This window comes from Oryctolagus cuniculus, chromosome 2, assembly GCF_964237555.1.
Source record: "Oryctolagus cuniculus chromosome 2, mOryCun1.1, whole genome shotgun sequence".
NCBI lineage: Eukaryota > Metazoa > Chordata > Mammalia > Lagomorpha > Leporidae > Oryctolagus > Oryctolagus cuniculus.
The window spans coordinates 123,337,175-123,358,485 of record NC_091433.1 but is presented as its reverse complement, the minus strand read 5'-3'; positions in this window follow the sequence as shown (position 1 = coordinate 123,358,485).

Genomic DNA, 21,311 nt, shown 5'->3' with positions numbered 1-21,311 from the left:
TCAAAAGGAAAAAATGGTTTATTATCTATTTTCCATGCTTTACACTAAAAACATTCAAAGGAGAATGACTTGTGACTGAAACTTCACCCATTTTATTTCCATCTCACAGCATGCAACAAATACAAAAAAATGTTTAGGTTCTCCTCCTGCTGAACTAATTTCTTTATCCATTGCACTTTTGCTCGAAAAAAGATTAATAATCATGTTTTCAAAGTGATGTTGCCCACTGTGAAACTTGTTTGCCTGCATTTTCTAAAAAATGCCTGCCACAGAAAAGCTTCTGCCTGGATTACAGCTAATTCAGAAAATAACTATCCTGGCATCACAATTCTTTCCTATGGGAAAAAAAAAATTGGATAGAAATGATTGGGTTTTTATGCACACTTAAATGCATTAATAGTACTAGTAAAACCTGGCAGGATTTAAAATATAATTACTTGTGAGGTACATTCAAGATGAAAACTTCTTAGACTGGTGCTATTCTAAGCAACAAAGAAAAGCTACTGAAAAACAGATTCAAGGTACAAAATCACATATCTCAGAAGAATCTTTAGAGTACCACATTCAACATCTAAGACAAACAGCATCATTATAAATACAAAGAATTTGGTAGTATGAAATTATTTTCGTAGTTCTAGGAACAGAAAATCTAGTTTCCTTTGAAGATCATTGTGCATGTATAGACAAATAGCATTTCTCAGAAAAAAATACACTTATAAGCAGAGGAATATGTGGTACTGTGACTGAAAATGATTTTCTGTATTCAATGAGTAAAACATCATGATATATTTATTTGTTCAACATAGCTTGAGGGTACAAGATTTTCCTTGCCTGAGAAATGAAATATCTGCAATTAATTTATACAAAGAGTATCATGACTTTTAATTGCTTTAGAATTACTAAGTTTTACTCATAGGTAAATTTTAGGAATGAGAAATCATAAGTATGGTGAGACTTTCAAAATCAGCAGTCAGAATGGCAGAGCTCGAATATATAAGCTCACTGTAGCAGCTCTGATTGCAAAGACAGAGCCATAGACCTCTGAACAAATCCAGGAGAAAATTTACTGATTGTTCAATACCTTTACTATTGGCCTCTTGAGTATTACTCTTTAACATCTGACTTTTTTTGGCTCCTGATTTTCCTTCAACTATTCATATCTAATTCCCCTTTGTTCACAAATAATTTCTCCTATTCAAATCTTAAATTGTAACATCATTTAGGAGTCTACTCCTGGGCTTTTTGAATAGCAGTCTGAAATCACGTTACATTTATATTTGATTACTGCTTGTATTTCCCAAATAGAATATAATGTTTTCCAGATAAAGGACTTGATCTCTCTTTCCTCTGTTTTTCCTAGGAGGGAGTCCAACATCTTTTATTGGCTCCTTTCTTGGCACTAATATGCAGATGACCTCATACTCTACCTCAACATTTTAATCTTCACTAAAACTCAAGACCCACATAATCTACTGGACATCTCTACTGGAAACCTCATACTTACTGTTTTGTTAAACTGAAACATATTTGAAATTAAGATTGTAAATACTTAAAGTATATGTTTTGATAACTTTATATACATATACATTTCCAAATAACCATCTCAAATTATTTTCAACTCAAAATGTCCGGAGTAGTTCTATTATATTCCAAGTTCCATCCCTAATTCAACCCATTGCCTCAAAATATTCTTTTCCTCATATCCCTTTGGGCTTTAACATCAGGTTAATCACTTAGTCCAGAAACTTGAAGTTGTCTTAAACTCAATTCATATATTTCTCCTATAGCTAATTATTTAATAAGTTATTTTATGCTATTACATAATTATTTCTGAATTATAAACCTTTCTCCATCTACCTTCCTTCTACTTCCATTCTACTCAAAATGTTGCTTCAGTGATTTTTCCCACTCACTGACCTCCTTATATATGACGTGGCTAGCTCAGTACCAACGTGTTGATGGAAGAGGATTCCAGTTCCTCTCTATCTAACTGTTGCTGATCTTATAGTCTCCCCTACACCACATGCATCTGGAATATAAAACTGCACCATTTACAGTTTGCCCGATATTCCTTTCTTTGTTCCATGAGTCAGTAATTTTTATCTATTTGAAAGGCAGAGTTATCTATTTGAAAGGAGGGAAGGGATGGAGAAGAGTGGGAGGGAGGGGACAGGAGAGAGAAAGATCAGTCTGCTTCACTCCCCACATGGCTACAATTGCCAGGTCTGCCCTTCTCTTGGTCACTAAATGGGCAGAGGATTGCTATAGCATCATGCTATTGCTTATGTCATGATGCTATAGAATCAAACCTTTTATCTGGCTGGTAACATTTGAGAGTATTACATTGGGTCTTTGATAAAATTTCCATAGATAACATTTCTTCGAGTCCTTGAAGAAGCAGCAATTAGGAGGAACCTGTCCTTACCTTATAAAATGTGTTTGCTGTCAATAACAATGCACATGTATTATTTAACCAAGACTTGGGTGAGTACCTATGTCATGTCTGAATGATTCAATAGGGGTCATTACATCTATATGAGTGGAAGTGCAAGGTATGATACAAAGTTTGACTATTAATAAATGATCACAAGTGATTATAACATATTACTATACAGAAACCAAAAACACAGGAAGAAATTAACACCCTTAAAAAGGCAGAAAATCCAATCAGTACTGTAAATGATAAGTTTGATAGAAAAAAAACATGAAGAAGAGAAATAATAAATTAAACTATTTCAGAAGATAATTTATAGAAACCTAGGCAAGAGTGAACACTAACAAATGAAGCAGAGGCAGTGCTTATGGAAAATCATAAAAATTTCTTGACATAATTTTGAGCTCATGAGAATGAGACTCACCAGGAAAAACCACTGTGTACATTGCGCATATTGCTAGCAAAAAATATTTTGAAAATAATTTTACAAACTGGAAAGCAAACAATTACCAATAAAGAACAAATTTTATTCTCAAGATTTTCTGTACTAACAATAATTATCAGAAACTGGTGCTATTACCACAGATTCCTAGAAGATAGCATTTATTACTGAAGAATTCTATATCCTGTCAAGTTGTCATTTTTGTGTAAAGACAACAGAAAAATACTAAAATATATAAAAGGGCTCAAAAACCTACTCTCAAACACTTTATAGACATGGCCCACCTCAAGATCATGTACATAGATTTAAAAAAACTTCTACTCACTTCTTTCCTAGACAAAAGTGTGAAATGACACCTCCAGCAAGAGTTATTCTAATCTGATCCACTTGGTCAATAATTTTTGAAGAGCTAAGTTACAAGTAATAAAATACCTTTGATTCCTCTAAGGACTCTTGGACCGCATATTTTTCCACCTAGATTCAGTGAGTCTTACGATGCAAAAGCAATATATCAACTGAGGACAAGAAATATGTCTGCTTATTGCAAGAGTCCCAGTACCTAGTTCCCAGGACAGATAGGTACAGTACTCAGTAGATGTTTGTGAATGAATGACTTAGAGGCTAGAGGTGAGGGAAAATGAGGTGTACATTGAGGAAGTGAGTTCTGTTTAGTATAGTTCAATAAACATACATTCATTGAGTGTTCTTCTGGGTCAGTCACTAGCTTTAGTACTGAAAAGAAAATGAATAAAGACGGATTCAGAGTCAATGATGTGGCTGTGTTATTTTTGCCTTTTGTTGGAAAGTTCACTGTACTGGAAACATATTACTAGCAACTGGAGTGTGTCCCTTTAGTGCCGGACTCCCCAGATAGGATGAATCACCTGGGTGTCATGTGTTTTACTGTGATTAAGTGGTGATGCTGGCTAGGAAATATTGTGCTTACCAGCCTTCCCTGAGTGGGAAGGCTTCTCTATTCTCATTAGTAACAGATCATAGAGAGCTAGGTTTAAAGCCACGAGATTTGCTAACAAAACACTAAGTCCTGATTTTGATATATTTGCAACTTAGGTTGACTCACCAAAGTGTCAAATACCTATCTTGTGTTGGCTTCCATCTAAAATCCGTATATTGTGTATAGCTTTCGCTCTTTGAGTCTGTTCTTACCTGAGTAGGATCATTGACCTTCCTTCATGGCTAGTCGTGTGACAACCACCTGATACACTGCAGGCAAGATTTCTTCAATACTTAAAGGAGATGAATGTCAGAAAGGAAGAAGCTTGGAGCTTTCATTAGGCTATATATTAAGGATATTAGAAAAGGCTTGTGGGGGCAGGAACTGGGGCATACTTGGTAAAGCCAACGCCTGCAGTGCCAGCAACCCATATAGGCACCAGTTCAATTCCCGGCTGCTCCACTTCTGATTCAACTCTCCTCATTGGTCTAGGAAAGCAGTAGCAGTTGATCCATGTCCTTGGGCCCATGCACTCACATGGGAGACCCAGAGGAAGCTCCTGGCTTCAGATCAGCTCAGCTCCAGCCACTGTGGCCTTTTGAGGGAGTGAACCAGTAGATGGAAGACTTCTTACTGCCTCTGCCTCTGCCTCTCTGCAACTCTGCCATTCAAATAAAAATAAATCTTAAAAAAAAAGGGCTAGGAGTTCAGTCATGTAGTTGCCCATGTTAAGTTTGTTGTCTTTATGCTCTCATTTAATATGAGGGAATTCACCTACAGCAATATGTACCTTGTACCAGGATACTAATTCTCAACTGGCAATACTTATCAACATATTAAGAAACATTTTCTAAAATTGAAGGGTGGCAGTTTTTCTAAAATTGACATATTGAAGGTGGAATGTTCTGTAGAACACATCATAATATCAGGGATGAATCACATCTTCGAATGCTTCTGATGCATCATTGTTGCCACCTTGATTTAGAATCTTTATTTTATGGTAGTAATTGAGTTGGCTGTTGGGGATATTTTGTCACTATCATTGATGTTGGAGATTTTTGGGGGGGATATCATTGCATTTTTTATTTTATTTTTTTAAAGACTCATTTTTTGTAGATACAATTTTAATAATACAACAATGTTCCCATTCTTCCTCCCTCCCACTCTCTCCTTCCAACAGTTCTTACTCTCATTCTTTCTGTATTTTTAGCTTTTGAAATAACATTTTAAACTTGAATACAGTACAAATGCTTAATATTTCACTGAATAAGAAGTTTAACAAGTAAAAAAAGTAAAAACATCCTGGTTTAGTGAGAATATACACAATGGTTATAAACAGTGAATGGAAAAATGTATCACCCACATACAGTTTTTTTATCAATTATAATTTCTCCCAATGACATACCCCCAATAACAATGTAACATCTAAATATTATCTGTGTGGTTACAAGGTAATAAGTAAGTTCATTTAGACTTTAAACCATTTCTTAACAGTTTATGCTCAGGAATAATTTTATGAAGATGGCAATGCAAATAATCATACATTAGGTTTTTCATACTCTATCAGTTACTACAGATCAGGGAAAGCATATGGTAGTTGTCTTTTTGGGACTGGATTATTTCACTAAGTATAAGGTTTTCCAGTTGCATCTGTTTTATTGCAAAAGACAGGATTTAATTCTTTCTATGGTTTAGTAATATTCCATAGCTTATATAAGTCAAACTTTTTTATCCAGTCATCAGCTCATGGTCTTCTGGGTTTATTCCATACCTAAGCTATTGTGAATTCAACTGTAATAAACATGGGGGTACAGATAACTATTTCGTATGTTAATTTCATTTCCTTTGGGTAAATTACCAAAAGTGAGATGGCTGGGTCATATAGTAGATCTATTTTCAACTTTCTGGGAATCTCCATAATGTCTTCCACAAGGGCTGTGTACTAGTTTACATTCCCACCAACAATGGATTAGGCTACCATTTTCCCACATCCTTGACAGAACTTATTGTTGTTTCATTCTTGTGTGAGAGACATTCTAACCAGGGTGACAAGAAACCACATTGTGATTTTTATGTGCATTTTCCTGATAGGTAGTGATCCTGGGTGATTTTTCCTGTGTTTGTTGGCTGTTTAAATTTTATTTTCTGAAAAAATATGTATTCAAGTTCTTTGCCCATTTCTTAATGTCTTCTTTAGCTGCATTGTTGACTTTTTTGAGCTCTTTATAAATTCTGGATATGAATTCTCTATCAGTTGTATAGTTTGAAAGTGTTTTCTCCCATTCTGTCAGTTCCTGTTGACTTCGCTGAGTATTTCCTTTGCACTGCAAAAGCTTTTTAGGTTGGTGGAATCCAATTTGTCAATTTTTGCTATCATTGCCTATACTTCTGGGGTCTTTTCTAAGAAGTCTTTGCCTATCCAATGTCTTGCAGGGTTTCCCCAAAGTTCTCTTCTTGCAATTTGATGGCATTAGGTTGTAGATTTAGATCTTTGATCAATTTTAAGTTTGTTTTAAATAAGGTGTAATGTAGAGGTCTTGTTTTATTCTTTGACAAACACATATCCAATTTTTCCAGCCCCATTTGTTGAAGAGACTGTCCTTTATCCAGGGACTGTTAGCTCCTTTGTCAAAGATTAGTTGGTTGCCAATGTGTGGATTGATTTCTGGAATTTCTATTCTGTTCCATTGGCCTATGTGTCTGTTGTTGTGCCAGTACCAGGTTGTTTTGATTAAAACTGTCCTGCAGTATTGAAATCTGTTATTGTGATACCTCTTGTGTTATTATTTTTTTTAATTTAGCTATTTGAGATCCCTTTTGTTTCCGTATGAATTTTAGCACCTTTTTTTTTTTCCTAGAACTGAGGATAATGTTGGTGTTTTGATTGGGATCACATTGAATCTATAAATTGCTTTCAGTAGTATGGACATTTAATTAATTCTTCTAATCCATGAACATAGATGATCTTTCCATGTTTTGTGCCTTCTTTCTTTAACATTGTATAATTTTCATTGTAGAGATCTTTCACCAACTTGATTAAATGTATTCCAGGGTATTTAAAAATTTTTGTAGCTATTATAAATGGTACTGATCTTACAAGTTGATTCTCAGCCATGTCACTGTCTGTGTATACAAAGGCTGTTTATTTCTCTGTTAATTTTATATACTGCAATTTTACCGAACTCTTATGAGTTTTGGTATCTCTTGGTGGAATCTTCTGGTCCCCCTATATATAGAATCATGTTGTCTGAAAATATGGTTAACTTGACTTCCTCCTTTCCTATTTGTATCCATTTGATTTCTATTTCTTGCCTAACGGTTCTGGCTAGGAATTCCAGCACTAAATTGAATAGTAATGGTCAAAGTGGGCATCCTTGTCTGGTTCCAGATCTTAGGGGAAATGTTTTCAAATTTTCCCCATTAACTAAGATGTTAGCTGGTGTTTGTCATGTAATGCCTTGATGTTGCTGAGGAATGTGCCTTCTATATACAATTGTTAAGGTTTTTATCAAAGAAAGGCTGTTATATCTATTAAATACTTTCTGTGCGTCTATTGGGATAATCATATGAGTTTTATTCTTCAACTTGATAATGCAATGTATCATATTTCTTTGTGAATGTTGAACCATTCATGCATAACAGGGAGAAATCCCACTTGGTCCAGGTGAATGATCTTTCTGATGTGTTGTTAGATTCAATTAGCTAGTATTGTGTTGAGGATTTTTGTATTTATATTCATCACAGATATTGGTCTGTATTTCTCTTTGTTGTAACTTTCTGGTTTTGAAATTAAGGTGATGCTGGCCTCATAGAAGGAGTTTGAGAGGATTCCTCTCAGTTACTTTGAATAGCTTGAGAAGAATTAGAATTAGTTCTTTTTTTAAAGATTTATTTACTTATTTGAAAGGTGGAGTTACAGAGAATAAGAGGCTGATAGAGAAAGGTCTTCCATGTGCTGGTTCACTCCTGAAATTGTTGCAATGGCCAGAGCTGCACCAATCTGAAGCCAGGGGGTTCTTCCAGGTCTTCTAGATGGATATAGGGCCCCAAGAACTTGGGCCATTTTTACCGCTTTCCCAGGCCACAGCAGAAAGCTGGATAGAAAGTGGAGCAGCTGGGACCAGCACTGACACCCATATGGGATGCCAACACTGCAGGTGGTGACTTTATGTACTATGCCACAGTGACAGCCCCAGAATTAGTTCTTCTTTAAAAGTTTGGTAGAATTCAGCAGTGAAGTCATCTAGTCCTGAACCTTTATTTGTTGGAAAGGCCTTCATCACCAATTCAATTTCCATATTTGTTATTGCTCTATTTAGGTTCTCTGCCTTCATGACTCAATTTTCACCCATTTTTTGTGTCCAGGAGTCTATCCATTTATTTTAGATTTTCCAATTTGTCAGCATATAGCTGTTTTCTGTAATTTATGATTATTGTTTTATTAAAGTGGCATGCATTGTTACATCTCCTTTTCATCTCTGATTTTATTGATTCAGGTCTCCTTTTTTTGGTTGGGCCAAAGGTGTGTCAATTTTGTTTATTTTTTCAAAGAAACAGCTTTTCATTTCACTGATCTTTTGTATGTTTTTGTTTAAGTTTTGTTTATTCTCTAATTTTAATTATTTCCTCCTATTTTGGGGTTTGGTTTATTGTTTTTCTAGTTTCTTGAGATGTGTTGATAGCTTATTTATTTATTATCTTTGTATGTCCAGTTTCTTGATGTAGGTACTAACTGCTATAAACTTAAAACTGCTTTTACAGTATCATCTAAGTTTTGATATGTTATGTTTTCATCTTCATTAATTTCCAGAAACAGTGTATCGAGGTGAAGATCTTTTCTGGTCATGTCTATTAGGAATTCTATCTGCTTCCTGTACTTGGACATCCTCTCTCCAAATTAGGGAATTTTTCTGTTAAAATTTCATTGAAAAAGCCTTTTAATCCATTCCCTTTCCACACCCCAGGAACTCTGAAGACCCATATATTTGGTCATTTGATGGCACCCCATAAATATCAAGCATTTTTTAAAATTTTTGATTTCTTTTTTGTTGATCTATTTCAAAATATTTGTCTCCTAGCTTGGGTATTCTTTCTTTTACCTTACTAAGTCTGTTGTAAAGACTTTCCACTATATTTTTATTTGGCATATTGATTTCCTTCTAATATTTCAGTTTGGTGTATCTGCAAAATCTCTCATCAAAATCTTTCATCCATGTCATGCTGTCATGTATGGGTTTGTTTAATGAATTTGCTTTCAATGCTTCTGAGTAATCCTATGATCATTCTTTTGAATCCTTTTCAGACATTTCATCAATCTCTCCACATTCACATTCTAATACTGAAGTGTTGTTGTATCAAATTTGGGGAATCATGTTGTCTTCCTTATTCTTTTTTTTTTTTTTTTTTGACAGGGAGAGTGGACAGTGAGAGAGAGAGACAGAGAGAAAGGTCTTCCTTTTTGCCATTGGTTCATCCTCCAATGGCCACTGCAGCTGGTGCGCTGCAGCCGGCACATCGCTCTGATCCGAAGCCAGGAGCCAGGTGCTTCTCCTGGTCTCCCATGCAGGTGCAGGGCCCAAGGACTTGGGCCATCCTCCACTGCACTCCCGGGCCATAGCAGAAAGCTGGCCTGGAAGAGGGGCAAGCGGGACAGAATCCAGCGCCCCAACCGGGACTAGAACCCGGTGTGCCAGTGCCGCAAGGCAGAGGATTAGCCTATTGAGCTGCAGTGCCAGACTGTCTTCCTTATTCTTATTTATTGATTTTCTGCATTTATTTTTAGGTATTTGTAGAAATGTTTGTTGGTTTTCTCCCCTAATGTATTTTATCTTTGAACTATGCCTCTGTGGCTTAGTGAAATGTCTGCTCTTATAGTGAATACGCAGACATTTGCTGGGTATGACCAGGGAGCTCTGGTCAGTGCTCCAGTTTGGGGTGAGAACCCAGAGTGACACCCAAGTTGGGCATGGTAGATCTCCTCTATAGTCTGCAGGGGAAAGGGTATGATCATGCCTGTTGGTGTATTCACAACCTCAGCTCATCTCTTCCAGGGTGTTCAATGCCAGGTTTAGCACACAGTGGGTGCAACCCCCATCCATACTGGCACATGAACTGCACAAAGGATCTGTGCAGTCCTCAGTATGAACAAGGAACCCTCTGTAATGGCCTACCCTAGGCTGTCAAGGAGGTCTGAACCTCTGATCCCAGACAGCATGGTTGCCCAGAGACCTAGCTATACCCCATGCTCTATCATGAATTCATAGGATTCCTACATTCGCAACACTCAAGACTCTTATAGTCACGGAGCACAGAGGGGTCCACTCTCAGCCTTGCTAGCCTGCCTTGTCTTTACAGAGCAGAGCCAGCTGCCTGTGGGTTCCTCATCTTGGCAGTTTGAGCCCTGAACCTGTGATAGATTAAGAGGATGGGGGCACCTCACAAACCTATGTCGATGCCCAGCCCCCTGCCAACCCCCTCCCAGCCATACTCAAAGTCAGCGGGAAACAGACTTTGCCCTTTGGTAAAAACCCCCAGTCGCACACATGCGGACTATAGCTGCCTTTACTGATGTTAAGATGGTACCTTCTCCCCACCAGTTGCCTCGCACCCATGTAGGAGAAAAGAGAGAAAGAAATGTGCTTTTCCTTCCATCGGTTAGGTGGTTAACCTGCCCTAAATTAGGGTTCCAGGCCAGGCTCAAACTAGTGTGGTGTGCAAGGTTATCTCTCATGCAATATCAACAGTGGCAGGAGCTGCTGTGGTCTGTCCTTACCTCACTCTCAGAACCTGGTGTCTCCTCCAGCCCCACTCAATCCTGTATGTCTGCACAGAGAGAGAATGAGAGGTATAGAGAGAGACAAAGAATCTTCTGTCCACTCTTCACTCCTCTATTGGCTACAACAGCTGCAGGTGCGCAAATTTGAAGCCAGGAGCTTCTTCTGGGTCTCCCACATGCATGCAGGGGCCCAAAGACTTTGGTCATCTTCTACTGCTTTCTCAGGCCACAGCAGAGAGCTATATTGGAAGTGGAGCAGCCAGGACTCAAACATGCCCATATAGCATGCCGGCACAGCAGGCAGCGGCTTTACCCACTAAACCACAGTGCCAGCCCTTCCTTCTTTCTGTAAAATTTCCACTGCAAACTTCTCTCAAACTGTTCTTTGGGACTAAACTTCTGCTTTTCTTCTGCTATGCTCACCTGGTCAAAATTAGCACTTCTTTTCCCTATTCAGCCATCTTGGAATCTGCTGACAGTGTTTCTAGAAGTGCATTTGGTACCTAGATAGGATCATTCAGATATTTTAGAGCTTTAACAATCTGAAAAAGTGTGACATTTTTCCCCATGTTTTATAATCTACAAGGTTAATAGTAAATATGTTCTTGGGGCCATTTCATGAAATATAGCCATATATTTTCAGTGCTCAAGTTTGTCCTTATCTTTGGGATTCACTCTAAAGGAAAGTCAAATGTCACAGGAAGCTATTTAAAAATGAAGGTTTTTTAACAATTCAATAATGAAGATAGATAGTATAATTAAGTTATTGTACGAAAATTGAATATATACCTAGTATTAGTACAATTTGTATTGGTAAAACAGAATAACACAATTTGAGTAAATTTTAAACAAGTTTCTTTGGCTCCTGGTTGTACAAAAGGTACCAGATCTGAGAATGACTGTCTTGATAGATCATAGCGTGAAGTGAGATCTTGAGAAGAAAAGGTATCACATGAACAGAGAGACTGAGAGAACCCTCTTTTGTAAATAGCATCCCCTGTGATAGCTTCCTACTCCCTTGATAATGACTTTAATCCATTCTTGAAGGTGTCTTTATGTCTTCATCACATCATAAAGACCTAACCTCCTAACCCTGGGCTGACAGTAATTACATTTAACGTGTGTTTTCAAGGGAGAATTCACACTATAGCAAGTCTGGTTGTTGACTGGACCACATTTCTTGAAGACCATTTTAGGATTCTTCGTAGGGTAGCCTCATCTGCATTTCAAGAAATTGGAGTCAACTGTTGATGACACTGCCATAAAGGTAAATAGATATTGGAATTTGAACTGATGTCATACCATGTATATTAATCTGCTTGAGATGTTACAAAAAGTTCACAGAGTATCTTATAAACACCATAAACTATTTTTCAAATTTCTGAAAATGAGAAGATGGAGACCTAGGTGCCAGCATATTTGAATTCTGATAAGGTCTTTCTTCCACGTTGCAGACTATCAACTTACTGTATCCTTACGTGCAAGATAGCTGTCTGGACTCCTTTATTTTTTAAAATTTTATTTAATGAATATAAATTTCCAAAGTACAGCTTATGGATTACAATGGCTTCCCCCCCATAACGTCCCTCCCACCCGCAACCCTCTCCCCTTTCCCACTCCCTCTCCCCTTCCATTCACATCAAGATTCATTTTCAATTCTCTTTATATACAGAAGATCAGTTTATCATACATTAAGTAAAGATTTCAACAGTTTGCTCCCACACAGAAACATAAAGTGAAAAATACTGTTTGAGTACTAGTTATATAGCATTAAATCTCAATGTACAGCACACTAAGGACAAAGATCCTACATGAGGAGTAAGTGCACAGTGACTCCTGTTGTTGACTTAACAAATTGACACTCTTGTTTATGGCATCAGTAATCACCCTAGGCTCTTGTCATGAGCTGCCAAGGCTATGGAAGCCTCCTGAGTTCACTGACTCTGATCATATTTAGACAAGGCCATGGTCAAAGTGGAAGTTCTCTCCTCCCTTCAGAGAAAGGTACCTACTTCTTTGATGACCCGTTCTTTCCACCACTGGGATCTCACTCGCGGAGATCTTTCATTTAGGTGTTTGTTTTTTTTTTTTTTTTCCCCCCCAGAGTGCCCAGAGTGTCTTGGCTTTCCATGCCTGAAATACTCTCATGGGCTTTTCAGCTGGATCCACATGCCTTAAGGGTTGATTCTGAGGCCAGAGTGCTGTTTAGGACATCTGCCATTCTATGGGTCTGCTGTGTATCTCACTTCCCATGTTGGACCGTTCTCTCCCTTTTTTATTCTATCAGCTAGTATTTGCAGACACTATTCTTGTTTATGTGATCCCTTTGGCTCTTAGTCCTATCATTGTGATCAATTGTGAACAGAAATTGATCACTGGGACTAGTGAGATGGCATTGGTACATGCCACCTTGATGGGATTGAATTGGAATCCCCTGGTATGTTTCTAACTCTACCGTTTGAGGTAAGTCAGCTTGAGCATGTCCCGAATTGCACATCTCTTCCCTCTCTTATTCCCACTCTTATATTTAACAGTGATCACTTTTCAGTTAAGTTTCAGCACTTAAGAAGAATTGTGTATTGATTACAGTATTCAACCAAAAGTATTAAGTAGAACAAACAAAAAAAAAATACTAAGAGGGATAACGTATTAAGTTGCTCATCAACAGTCAGGGTGAGGGCTGATCAAGTCACCATTTCTCATAGTGTTCATTTCACTTTAACAGGTTTCCTTTTTGGTGCTCAGTTAGTTGTCACCTATCAAGGAGAAAAGTGGTATTTGTCCCTTTGGGATTGGCTTATTTCACTCAGCATAATGTTTTCCAAATTCCTAACAGGGATCACTTTTCAGTTAAAATTTAAACACCTAAGAATAGTTGTGTGTTAATTACAAAGTTCAACCAATGGTACTAGAACAAAAAAAAAATACTAAAATGGATAAAGTATTACATTGTACATCAACCGTCAGGACAAAAGCTGATCAAATCACTGTTTCTCATAGTGCCTTTCATAAGTCCTTTTCATAAGGACTTGAATGTCATTGTCTCTATCCTGATGATGTAATGACCCCCACCCAAGGGCCTCAGCTCTTTAACACCAGCATGTCCAACTATAGAATTTTGGCATTCAATTTTGATGAGACACACTCATCTCACTTCTTTTTGCCCTTGACTTTCTAAAATCCATGTTGTTCTCATATGGATAATATATTTGTTCCACCCCAACAGCCTCAAGGTCATAACCCATTTGAACGTCAATTACAAAGTCCACTGTCTCATCTAAAAATCCATGTCAAACGTGAGTGAAATTAAGTGAATACATCATCTTGAGGCAGGATTTCTCCTTAGTTGTGAACCTGTGAATGAAACTTGTTACGTGCTTCCGTAATACAATGGTGGCGCATGCATCAGGAGATTCCAAATGGAAGATACAGGGGGAAAAAAAAATGAAAGAATGACAGATGTTATGTAACTCCAAAATGTAGTAAGACAAGCTCCCTCAGATCTTTAGGCTTGCGAGTAAATCTGTAGGGTTTTACTCTCTGCTTTTCTGATCCACTGTGTTCTCTGACCTACCGCTGGTCAAGGAGTGCCGTTCTTGTAGGAGACTGCCATCTGGCATATTCAAAGTACCTGGTGGGGCTGGTGCTGTGGTGTACTGGGTAAAGCTGCCAGATGTAGTATGAGCATCCTATTTGGGCACCAGTTCGAGTCCCGGCTGCTCCACTCCTGATCCAGCTCCCTGCCATGGCCTGGGAAAGCAGCAGAAGACAGTCCAAGTCCTTGGGTTCCTGCACCTATATGGGAGACAAGGAAAAAGCTCCTGGCTTCCGATCAGCCCAACACTGGCCATTGTGGCCATCTGGGGAGTAAACCAGTGGTTGGAAGACCTCTCTCTCTCTCTGCCTCTCTGTACCTCTGCCTTCAAATAAATAAGTAAATCTTTTTTTAAAAAAAATCAAAGTACCTGGCAACTTTAAAGAAAGGAAATGCCCCCCCCCCGTTAGAAATTAAGGTCATGATCATTCTTGCTGGGGTGGTTGATTAAGTTGATACCCATACTAATATCCTCACCAATTAACCACTTTTTGCACCTTTTGGAATCTTCCAAACATTCTTTTTCTCATGTGTGTGTGTGTGTGTGTGCGCGAGAGAGAGAGAGAGAGAGAGAGAGAAAGAGAGACAAAGAGACAGATTTTTCTCAATCTCTAAGTTCTAGTTCTTTCTGAGTAATAATGTCTTTAAGTTGTTTCTCTCTTCATACAGTTCGTTATAGTTGGGAGGAACCAAGCACATCCTTGAACAATTAGCTTAGATATTTCCTTAGCCTGATATAATCGCTTGTAAAGTTCCATCTTCCACAAAATGCTAGGATATGAATGTAATTCAGTATAATTCTTTGCTACTTTACTGTGGGAAGGGAGTGGATCACCATTCCTTCAGTTTCTAATGACTTATTCTTCATTCCTCTTTGGGATCTCATGACAGTCATCCTTTATCACCTTTATTTCTACTATCATGTCTTCATAACTACTTATAAATTTTCCAGGCAAATGGAGGCTTTCCTTCCAACCCTCCTCTCTTCTTTCTGAAGCATCCCCAGAACCACCTTTAAAAGTTGTTTGACAAGAATCTTAGTCTATTCTAGCACACACGTTAAAGCCGTTCACCCTCAACTCATGACTCAGAGCTGAAGCTGCTTCTAGACTTTGAGTCATTGGGAAAGCAATGAAACCATGGCCTCAAATTTTGAAAAACTAAAAGACACAAAACCATAGATTTAAGAAGTGAGGGAATATCAATATTAAACACAGACATTCTTTATTTACTCACACACAAAAATGCACAGTAATACTTCATGTTCACTACAAAATAAAAATAAGGAAAAATTCTTGAAGGCAGCCAGAAAGGAAAATACCTATTATATAGAGAATAACAAAAGAATTAGAGCTTACTGGCATCTGAAATTATGCCACAAAATAACAGAGTGACATTTTTAATAAAAAGAAAAACTAAAAACATGATAACCAAGATTCCTATACCCAGCAAAAAGGTCTTAAAAGTGAAGAAGCAAAGACTTTTTCAGACAGTAAAAAATAAGAAAATGTATTATGTAGTTAACTCACATCACATTAAATGTTAATGGACATATATTAGGCAGAAACAGTCATACTAGGCTAAAATTTAGATAAAATGAAAAAAGTGAAGAATTCCAGAAATGATGTAAAAGCGGTTTAATATAGTATTGTTTATTTTAAAGGCTCTAAATTTTACCAATCAATAGAATTTTCATGATAATTAACCTTTCTGTCTGTCATAACCAATAAATTTAATCACATGTGGCTGTTGAACACTTGAAAATGTTTTGTGTTTTTGAGGAATTGAGTTTTATATTTTATCTAATTTCCATTAATTTAAACTTTAATAATCATATGTGCCTAGTGGCTACTTTATTAGATTACACAACCCCACAAAAATAACTGAGTGAAAGAAACAGAGTAGCAAGTGTACACAGCATATATTCAAGTAAATATATAACAACAACACAAATAAAAGCAGAAACAAACTATTTGAAATTCCACACTAAAATCTTTGAGGATGTTCATGCCATCTTGATAATTGGAAGGAAATGATAAAAAAAAAAAAAAACAGAAATAACCTAAATGTGTCTCAACTGGAGAATCAAAAAACAAATTATAGAACAGTTATCCAAAAGAATGGTACTCACAAATAAAAAGAAATGACCTACTTACACAATAATAACACTAAATCTCAATATAATGTGTTAACTGAAATAAATGTCTAAAAGCTATTATATACTGCCATTCATATGACATTCTAGAAAAGACAGAATATATGTGCAGAAAAATATCTGATTGTTAGGGGTTGACTCGGGGAGAGCCTGAATAAAAAGGGGCACAGAAATGTTCACTAAAATTAAATCTTACTGTGCTTTAATTATATTTAATTTAAAAGATGAAAAAAGCCCTATTAAAAAGTTGAAAGATTTATAAAATGTTAGAGTTTAATTTTAATTTTAATATCTATTAATGAAATTCCTTTTTGATGATTATAATGTCTAAGACAAAGGTCATTTCTAAAATAAATTATTATGGGTCTAGAGCCAGAATTATGGTTTAAACTATTATTGTAGATTTCTATTTAAGCCACCCACCAGTCCATTTAGTTTGATTCCTAGATTTTCCTTCCCTCCCTGGTCTTTCAACTAATTCTCTTCACCCCTATATGGAGCTTTTCTTTTCTCCAGTCCAATCCTGCTCCCAGGGGCAAGCTCTTGCTAGTGGATATGTGTATGTTGCTTCCAGTTCTGCACAAAGAATGAGACAGAAAACAAAATATCGTCCAGTTATATCAACCTTATGGGGTCCTATTTACCAAGAAATATGGCAATGTACCATATATTCTCCCTGATCGGTGACAACTAACTGAGCACCAAAAAGGAAACCTGTTAAAGTGAAATGGACAGTATGAGAAATGGTGACTTGATCAGCCCTCACCCTGACTGTTGATGAGCAACTTAATACGTTATCCCTCTTAGTATTTTTTTTGTTTGTTCTACATAATACTTTTGGTTGAATACCGTAATCAATAAACAGTTATTCTTAAGTGTTGAAACTTAACTGAAAAGTAATCGCTGTTAAATATAAGAGTGGGAGTAAGAGAGGGAAGAGATGTGCAATTCGGGACATGCTCAAGCTGACTTACCCCAAACGGTAGAGTTAGAAACATACCAGGGGATTCCAATTCAATCCCATCAGGGTGGCATGTACCAATGCCATCTCACTAGTCCCAGTGATCAATTTCTGTTCACAATTGATCATAATGATAGGACTAAGAGCCAAAGGGAGCACATAAACAAGACTAGTGTCTGCAAATACTAGCTGATAGAATCAAAAAGGGAGAGAACGATCCAACATGGGAAGTGAGATACACAGCAGACCCATAGAATGGCAGATGTCCGAAATGTCGCTCCCCCTCTTCATGGAGGAACGACACTAGACCCTGCCTAGGCTTCATATCCGAGTCACGGCACCATTATGTTGCTCCCCGTCTTCATGGAGGAACGACACAGGACCCTGCGCTGTTCTTTCGTCTGCTCGGCCCTCCCCGGGTTTGCTGCTGGTTCTTCCTGGGTTTGCTACCGTCCCTTCCACCTCCGTGGAAGGGTGGTTCCCCCTAGCCACTTTCCCCACTTCCACGGGTGAGCGGCACACCGCCGGCCAGCTCTCTCGGGAGCTGCACAGGTGTTCCTTCAGATAGCTGTTCCCCTTAGATGTTCCCGGTGCATGTTGTCTCTCTCCTCCTTTATAGTCCTCTTCCACCAATCCCAACTCGGCTGCCCACACGCCAAGTACGCTGCTCTCCTCCAATCAGGAGCAGGTCCTACAGTTTGTCAAGTTGGTGAGAGGCAGCTGGGTAGAAGCTGTTTTCTCCTCTCCCAGCGCCATATTGTGGGAGAGCAGATGCATAGAATAAGTCTTAATTCCAGTAACTTAGTCTAGTCCGAGTTGCTCCCCACACTAAATAGCACTCTGGCCTCAGAATCAGCCCTTAAGGCACACAGATCTGGCTGAAAAGCCCATGAAAGTATTTCAGGCATGGAAAGCCAAGACACTCTGGAAAAAAACAAACAAACAAACAAACAGACAAACCAACAACCAACCACCAACCTAAATGAAAGATCTCTGTGGAAAGAACGGGTCATCAAAGAAGGAGGTACCTTTCTCTGAAGGGAGGAGAGAACTTCCACTTTGACTACGACCTTATCTAAATATGATCAGAGTCGGTGAACTCAAAAGGCTTCCATAGTCTTGGCGACTCATGACAAGAGCCTAGGGTGATTACTGATGCCATAAACAAGAGTGTCAATTTGTTAAGTCAACAACAGGAGTCACTGTGCACTTACTCCTCATGTAGGATCTCGGCCCTTATGTGCTGTACATTGAGATTTAATGCTATAACTAGTAGTCAAACAGTATTTTTCACTTTGTGTTACTATGTGGGTGCAAACTGTTGAAATCTTTACTTAATATATGCTAAACTGATCTTCTGTATATAAAGAGAATCGAAAATGAATCTTGATGTGAATGGAAGGGGAGAGGGAGTGGGAAAGGGGAGGGTTGTGGGTGGGAGGGACATTATGGGGGGGGAAAGCCATTGTAATCCATAAGCTGTACTTTGGAAATTTATATTCATTAAATAAAAGTTAAAAAAAAGAAATATGGCAATGTATGAATGTGATATAGAACAGAAGTTACCCCTAAATCAAATACAAGTAAAGACTCTGAAAATTTTTCTTATAAAAAAGTTTTTTTTATTTGTCCTAGAGTCTCCTATAAGTTTTTTCACCTTGAACCCTTCAATCAACTTTATTTTTTTTAGAATCCTGTGACATATAATATAGGTAATACTTGTCTAAGTTGGTTTTTTTTCTCACAGGTTATAAAGATAAAAATCTCCAACTGGGTAAAGAAAAGGGCCAAAAATTTCCCTCTTAGATAGAAATGGCAAAAATTTTCCATTATTCTGAGAATAAGCCTAAGAATAATAAAAAGTGAAGACAAGTGCAGGGGTGACAGGAAGCTATTACCTTTTTTCCCCTTAAGGAGCGCCTACTCAGTGTCCATAGTTAATGAACTTCAACCAACACTAGCTCTGAATAAGGAAGATAGGATTTGTTCTTTCATGGAGACTATAGTCCAACAGAAAGTATTCAAGAGAAAAACAAAGTCCAAAATAATATGTACTAGGAGTAGCATCAGTGTACATTTTTTCTACAGTATAAATTTTGTCAACACCATTCAAATACTCTGGTTTTCAACTTAACTTTCATATTTAAATATATTTTTACTTTATATAAACTTGCTTCATTTTCAACAAAATTTCATACTTATTATTCAGCATTAGGTAGATAAGTCTAAAAGCATCTTGAATCAAATAGAACTTCATGGTCCACAATCTACTCTTCTTGTCCATAACTGTGCTAGATAACACTCCATTATCAATGAGAACATTGAAGTACAGAAAAGAAAAGCTAGAGCAAGACAGATTCAAGGGTACTTGATCAGCTCTGCATCCAATGCATTTTCTACATTCCACACAGTGGCAAATTCATTTCAGTAGAAAATATTTTAATTGCTGCATTCTTGGAATGTTGCCATTTATATTTAAGGAATTGATACTAATTATTTTACCATAATTTCAAAATTGGCATAGGGAGTTGATAAGTAGAAACTAAATCCAAAATCACCCAGTTTTGAGCCAAAAGTTAAGTAAATACATTCTGAAAATATGAAGACCACAAAGTAGATGGGAGACAACAGGACAGTCAGACACAGCTCTAGATATTTAATCCAGAACACTTGAGGATGAACTCTGAGCTCTGTAGGAATACAGACTCTGTTAGGGCCAGTATCAAAGAGTGCAGACACCTCCTCAGGTCCAGAGACCTGGAGAAGGAACAGAAAAAGCCAAAGCATCCAAGAGACATAGTCAGAAGGGAGCCCCGGTTGTAGCCTGGCCGATCTGCTGAAAGCCAGTGTCCATGATGTCCATTACCACAGGTTTTAACCACTTCCTAACAGAAGTAGTGGCCTTGTCAGAGCTCTGCTGGTGAAGGCTACTGAAATTGATGTCACTGTGGGCCATAGACTGGGAAGAACACATGGCCGATCTACGGCAATCACTTCGGGATGAGGAAAATGTGCCACTGTTCCCTTCTACTATTGCAATGTGATTCTTGCCTCAACTCTGTAAATCTCGTCATTTTCTGAGCTCTCAGCCCATTGTTACCAGATTTTACCATGTCACTCTTTGCCATGCCATTTCTTCTGCTAAAGTCTCTTCATCTTACCCTATAACAACTCTTGCTTACACAGTGTTTCTCAAACACCTCATAAACTTTCCACATCACATGAGTTCTCTCGTCTGTACTCAATAGTGTCGCGCAGGAAACAGCTGGGAGAACATAAGCCTCACTTACGTCTGCAAAAACCCAAGAAGATGTCTTTAATACCATTCATGTGGCCTTGAATGTGGATTCTCCTGTTAGGCTTCGTCCTTCAAAGTAGTCCTGCTGGAAAAAAAAAAATTTCTGTCCCCTAAGTCTCAAGGGGAAATCTTTGTTAACATCTCCATGAAGGACTCCTAATGGTGAGAGGGATAAGTTCTTTGAATTCGATCACCATCTAAGACCTCTGCTTTATACATAAATGAGAAAAGTGAAATGTCTTCAAAACATCTTACATCTGTTTGCATTTTCCAGACAGTCTATTTTTCTGCCTCGTTGGTAGATGGTGCCTTTTGTGGTCTACAGGTGAATAATCTATCATCTCTGGTGGTCGTCCTGTGAGTTTACAGCACACTCTGGAGCGAGTAAAAGCCCTGGGCCTCCGGACAGGAATGTAAGTAAGCACAGAGGAGAGAAACACAATGTGCCAGTTACTGTTTCCAGTAGATAAACAAGAATTGATGTAACCAGTGTACTAAAGTAGTCCAGTTAGTGAGATGCAAGCCCAAGACAACATAATTTTGTTTCCACACTCTTCTTTTAACTTTGTTCATTGGGAATAATTTAATCCAAGCAATGAAAAGTCTGTTTCTTTGTCATGACATTTAAGTAACATAAAGCCACTCATTTTAAGATATAAATAATAATCTCAAATTGGTTAAAATCTCCAATCTCAT